Source organism: Vanessa tameamea, chromosome 15, assembly GCF_037043105.1.
Source record: "Vanessa tameamea isolate UH-Manoa-2023 chromosome 15, ilVanTame1 primary haplotype, whole genome shotgun sequence".
Classification (NCBI taxonomy): Eukaryota; Metazoa; Arthropoda; class Insecta; order Lepidoptera; family Nymphalidae; genus Vanessa; species Vanessa tameamea.
Window position 1 is genome coordinate 2614849 of NC_087323.1, and position 7320 is coordinate 2622168.

Here is a 7320-nt window from a genome sequence, read left to right on the forward strand (position 1 = left end):
TCCAATTGCTCCCAATCCGGGTTAGTGGATACACATGTGGCTGGAATTCATTAGCCTCGATGTATTTTTGACTGCCGATCACGACATGAATTATAAACACTGATTACCCTATGTAATCAGTGTTTATAATTCCTTAAATTCGGTGGTTGCCTCCGTTTGAAGCCACAATTTCGGTTACGATTCACGATTAATAATTAATGTATTATGAAAACGAGTAATCTACATTACGAATTTTTGATATATTTATATTGATTAGAGTTGAGCCTACTCATGTAAAGTATATTTTGTTTTAAAAACGAATACATTTCTGTTTTTGTAAACATATGTAATCTAGGACGGGCCTTTGTGCCACCTATGGTAAGTGTACACCACTGCCTATAGAAATTGGTGCCGTAAGAAATTTTAATCATTCCTTACATCGCCAATGCGCCACCGAAATTGAGAACTAAGATTGTACATGTAGTTACTCAATCTTCAAGCGGGAACACAACAATACTAAGTAATGCGGCTCGGTACCTAACAAACGAGCTTGCACAAAACCATGAAGTAGATTAAAAATAAATAAATATTACGGATACGTAAAATTATTAATCATCGACAAAGTAATGAGTTTTGGTGTAATATGTTTCCTCTTTGAAAAATCATAATACTACATGTACCACCAAATACATGACTTGTTACTTGCTTCATATAATATCCTTACATTGGGATTATAACTTGAAAATTGCGAATAGATCCTGTAAGGGAACTATTCTACTAAAATTCAGTATACGTTACAAAATAAAGGAAACGAAAATGTCCCGAACAAAGGAAAAACAAACATGTATATTAAACAAAAAAATATATCGTTTAATGTATCTCATTAGATAGTAAGCAGCTTACAATACTTCAGATCCTTAGGTTCAAATACTGAAATATCGAATTTTCTCACACAGCCCTTTGAAGTAGAATAAAACGAGAAGCATACTACTCGTATGTTATCTGTAAATGTTTCATTTCTGTCCAAATGCCTTCGTTACTTAAGGTCCAAGTTTCGAGTTTATTACAGCGGATCATGGAAAATATTTTAAGCCTTCTTTCCGGTCGTGTCGAATTGTGGGTCGTGTGTCCGTCCCATCGGATTATATGACCGAGGGAATAGATAATGCACCTGTGTTTACACACATTTTTTTTTATGTTAGAGGTCGCAAACGAGCAGGAGGCTCACCTGATGGAAAGTGACTACCATCGCCCATGGACATCTGCAACACCGGGGGCTTGCAGGTGCGTTGCCGGCCTTTCAGGAAGAAGTACGCTCTATTCTTGAAGGTTCCCAAGTCGTATCGGTTCGGTAAAACCGCCGACGAAAGCTGGTTCCACAGAGTGGTTGTGCGAGGCAGAAAATGTCTTAAAAATCGCGCTGTTGTGGAGTACACACTTAAATCTTACAATATTTACTACAAAGTTGGCTTTTCTCTGATGGGTACTCAGATGGAAAGGGTCTGCCCTCTCGTTCGGGGAGCTATCAATCACTTTTAAACTGGAAATATTACGAAAATAATAACTGTTAAGACAAAAAATGGAGAATAAATAACGTAATATGCGTTTTAGACTAACAACACCGCTAATAATAAAACTCTTTGATAACCACTTGCTTTTATTATTACCTTACCAAAAAGGTTTTATGTTACTCGTATGGAAATAATTTGATCTGCGTAAAAATATAATTTTGAATACTCGACGTGAAACACGAAAAGTATTTACAAAGAGTTTACGAATAAGGTCTTGTCTATATATGGAAATGGGATATGAAATGAGTCGAGAGAAATTTGTACGGAAAGAAATATTCGACAGTATAGGGTATATTCACATGACGAATACATTTTTTTCTAGTCGTACATATATTATTACAAAACTTTATTTTTCACCAATCGTGAACCTTATGTACCATGAAATACGTCCAAAAAATATAAACCCGTGATAGGTAATGACGATTCGTACGTATGAAATAATGAATTAACTTAAATATAATCTCTTATTTAAATATAATCTATATTAAATAATTCGTTTAAAGAACCGTTAATTAATAAAGTTAATAAAAAAGGACTGTGGGTAAGATAAGGTGATTTTCACCGCGGACTTGATTTATTATAAATCGCAAGCAAACCTGAATACTAACTCTACTAAAAATGTCACTTTATTGCACTCGAATCGAAATATAATTATCGTCGTTTAGCTGTTTTCCTATTCCAATGGAACTTCGATGTAATCATCGAAGTTCCATCGACATGGAATCAGGAGCGTATCGTGGCCGTTATGAAATAGCAGAATACCATTTGCATGTGACGAACGCAGTTTGCCACAATAAAGGAAGGTGGAATAAACTTATTCTGAAGAAACGTTTGTCCAATAGGATTTTTACGGCCAATTACTTAGACCTTTTGTATGTACGAGTCCTTATACAGGGTGTAGAAATCTGCTAGAAATAGGATTTCGTCTATTATTCTCGTAATATTTTATCCACATTACATTTACTATTATCATTTCACTTATTCAGATATTAGTAATAAAAAAAAATGTAACGATTTCCAATTGGTACCGAAAATTGGCAATTTCAATATTCGTAAATAAAACGAATCCTGTTTTGAATATAGAACTCGGGCATTATGAGATTCTAAATAAAGATCTTACGTGTCATCTGTGTTATACGTGACATCGGCAGAACATTCAGCGCTTAATTAGCTTAAATGCATCAGATAAAGCAAATAAAAAAAGGCACTGGAACGCTTTTCTGGTATTTACAATGAAATTTCTTAAAGTAAAGTAATACTTACTTGGCTTTACGCAAAACCTTTTTGGTTGGAAATACACATTTACTTATTTTATCGCTAAACAACAGTTCTTAGTATTGTTATATTTCGATTTGAAGAATGAATGAATCATTGTCATTACAGTCACATGGATATCACATATAGACAATGTTTTATATCATTAGTAGTCGAACGGGCAAATGGGCCACCTAATGGTAAGTGGTCACCACTCTTAATGCGCCACTAATCATAAAATCTAAGATTTTATATCCCTTATATCTGTATTTATATTAGCTCACTCACCCTTCGAGCTGTAATACAACAATACTAAGTAATATTTGAAGGGTTGGTGGTAGTTACCTCACCTGGACTGACTTGCACAGAACCAGTAAAAATGTTAAAATTGGTTAATATTTCTTACATCGCTCAATTCTATGGGCAGTGATAATCACTTATTCATTAAATGTCGAATACTCCTCTCCTACAACACGATACAAAAAGTACTCCAAGAACCTTAAATAAGACATCGTACAAAGTTAGAAAAACCATTAATATTAAGAAACTTCGAGACTACGCTGATAGAGTTCAAATTGAAAAGATCGCGAACTTACTTGTTAAATTAATTGTCTCTACTAATAGAACTTTGATTGCTCTTCATTTAAGAATCCGTACTTAAACATTGTTACCAGGAGAAATCACAATAAACAATGTAACAAGATGAATTAATTAACTTATGTTACTAATAAGTATAGTATTCAGTACGAAGGTAATTAATAATGTTTTGTATTGTTTATTTAATGTGTTACCACATTGTGACTATAAGAAATATATCACCAATGTGCCAAACATGGGTACTTGGAAACCAATAATAATCTCAGAACTAAATGTTATTCTCAAACTAATTGTCACACGCGTCCTCGTTTTGTTGGGCTTGGTCGTGACGTTTCTGATATAAAAAAGTAGTAAATCCTTGGGATTCCAACTTGGTTTATACCAAATTCATCAATTTCCTTTCAACGGTTTGGCCGGTAAAGAGCAACAGACAGTCAGACATACAAAGTTACTTTAGCACCTATAATATTAGTATTGATGAAATTCTTTGGCTTTCAATATTTTTGGTAACAATTACTATTTATATTTGCTTATATTTAGTGAAGATGTCCTTTAGCAAGCTACGAAACTCCGATGTGACAAGTCTTCAGGAGAAATTTGTTATAATACAGATTTTATATAGGTCATGTCAACGTCGTCTGAGAGAATTGTCGGTCCGTTCCGCACGCTGCCAAAACGATAACAGATACAACAAGACTTGTATATTAAATATTCACAGAAGATCTAATGTAGTTTGTATTATTTTAGCTTTTAAATATCACAGCAAAGATTTAACATACTTAATTGTAAACATTGTTTAATTAAACGCTGATTATGATCTTTCAGTCGTTATCGTTTAGACATTCGACTGAACAAGACACATTATTATTAACTTAAACACTCCTTTAATAATATTTATAGGTAAATAGTTTCCAGTCACGGCTCCGCTCGCGTTTGTGGGTGTTTTGTCTACCCTTTTCTGTTACCATGACAATATTTTTACAAAATTTCATGATAAGTGGTCCAGTAGTTAAGACGTGAAAACCTAACAAACCAAAAAGTAAATCTGTCGTGCGTCAGGAATGTTCGCGGAGTATTGTTTATTGCCACGATGCGTAAAAGATGCGATACCCTAATGCGTAAAGTCAATTGCAGTACCAACAGCATGATCCCCAGCAGACTTGACTGCTTGTATATCAATCAAGCTTGACTGCTTGTGGTGCAATCTCTAAGGAAATGGCGAAGCAGTGATTACAAACACTGTTTCCTTATTTTATTTTTATGTATTGCAATAGCACTAGGTTAAATTTTTTTCAAAAAATGATAATTTCCTAAAAAAGTGGGTATATAGTCCGAAGCAATTTTTATTATTATTATTATTTATTATATATAAATGATAACTTTATGTTTTGATTCTGTGGACTCGATTTATGGGAACACCTATTGTTTTATGTCCATCCAACAATAGAGATTTCTGAAACCAAAAATTATGCGAGTTCCGACGAATAATCATTTATACTAACATTATAAATGCAAAAGAGATTCTGTTAGCTTTTCACGCTTAAACTGCTGTACCGATTTAAATGAAATTTGGTATGGAGATCGTTGAGCCCCGGGGAAGGACACAAGGGGGTATTATTGGGGGCAACGGTTTTGTGTGTTATAAGTAATGTTTTATAAATTTCGTTTAGTACAGGTATAATTAATGTATTTTATAGTTTGTTTGTTGTGAAGAATTGAATTCGTTCCGTAATATCATTTTTAAAATACACAGTATTATAAATGCAATTGATACCTCATTATTTAAAATTATATTTAATCACATGAGGTAGAACTTAAACTTCACTTCTGTGTCCAATCGAGAACCGTTTCAAATGAATCAATTTTAAGTATGGTTTTTTTTTAATTCAGAACGGAGACTTAATAATAAACAGTTTATGAAATCAGCCAATGCATAATAATAAATCTTAGGATTTACTGTACATTTTTTGTATATTTAAATAACTATTTCATTACACGTAGTGCGCTTTGAACTTCAAACAATTAATGTGTTATTTACTTAAACGCCTTAACATAAATCCAAAACAAATATACCTCTAAGAATTAAGCGACGCTGTATGACCAAAACATTGTAAATGCTCGGGGGTTTAATTAGCTCCAGGAAGATCTGCTGAATTGAGATAAGCCGTGATTTTACGCTTGACTGTCAAACGGACGTTTGCTCTACCGAATTTCTGTAGATAGTGTCGGATTAAAACACAAAACGACGGACGGACTTAGAAGGGCGGGGAATTCTTTATTGCTGTACCGACTTCATGAAATTTTGCGGAATATTATTGGAATGATTTCAAAATGCTGATTGAAAATGAAATGAGATTTTAACAAATTAACACTAATCTTATTGCTCAGTCGATTTCAATCAAAATTACTACGGCAGTAATATTATGGAAACAGTGTCAGAAAAGCATTATTTTAAAACTTATAATATGAATGAAAATAATGAGATTTTGTTTATACACGAAACGTATAGGAAATCCCATCGGAAAATTATGTAATGTAGATCTTAAAAAGAAGTATAGACATCAATTTCCGTCTTTTTGACTTGACCAACTTCCATATAAACTTTCATCTCAAAATTCACCCACCTGGATGATGAATTTTCAATAAACTGCAACCGTCATTTACTCTTTAATTAAAGATTACCGATATCTACACAAGTTTAATATAAACTTTCATCCCCATTTTCACCCGTTTGTGTGATGAATTTTAAGAAATGCTTGAAATGGAAATGCAAACTTTCATTCCCCTATTTAACGATTAGGTGATGAATTTTGAAAACCTCTCTTAGTGTTAACATATGTTCCATAAAAAATTCTTGTACAAAATTTCATTCTGTCAAACACACAATTTTCTATTTTTTTTTTTTTTGTTATGAATATTTGTAAATAACCGTTAATTTTTATTTTTACTTTTTATCTTTCGATATGCCAGTAAAACGCATATTAATTAGAATGCTTATAATATAGACCTTTAATATATGTATATATATTTATATTAATTTAGAAGTAACATCTTATTGATATGCCATCAGAATACCATCAGAATATAAATATTTATTATAATTCGTGTTGCAGTAACTATACACCAAAAATATTTTACTAACTAGCAAACCCTGGCGTAAATTACTCGTATAACTTTATAATAATTCCTTACATTTTACAGGAATTGACAAGTGTCAGCTAAACCATGAAGCTTGTAAGAATACGTATTTTAAAATGGGCATATTTCATATTTTAAAACCTGTGTAAGTAACCTACCCTCTTTGTATCCCTGGCGATGAATTTTCGGAAATCCAATTACTTGATTATATTTGTAGTGTAAGGAATATCAATATCAACTTTAAATACTTTCATGATTTATAATTAGTAACGGGAATTAATCTATAATGTTCTCGAAAACTTCTTTAAGATAATTTAAGTTTTAAAGTTTAAAGAAATGTACTGTTAAAAAATGTGGAATAAATGTTTGAACATGTATGATATTGTATGTAACAGCAATAATGACCCACTGTTAAGCAAAAGCCTGCTCGAGAACACTTCGAAGTTATTTCATCACGTAGCTCCGACTTGGGTTGGTTGAAAGACGTGTGGCAACTGACAGTTTTTCAAACGAAATATGTCAGTTTCAACGATATATTTTTTGGCAATGTCATCTACATAATAAAAATAATTATAATATCTATACAAATTACGATACATTAAAATAAGGTGGTGCTTGCGTGGATTTGCAAACATCGGTTGGGATTTTCAAGAAGAAATATATAAATAAGTAATAACATCTCAAGTAACACTAAATTAAAATTTATGAAAAGCAATATGAAATAAGTACAAAAAGCTATTCAGCTGAAATAATAGAATTCTCATAAAACCCATACTCACTC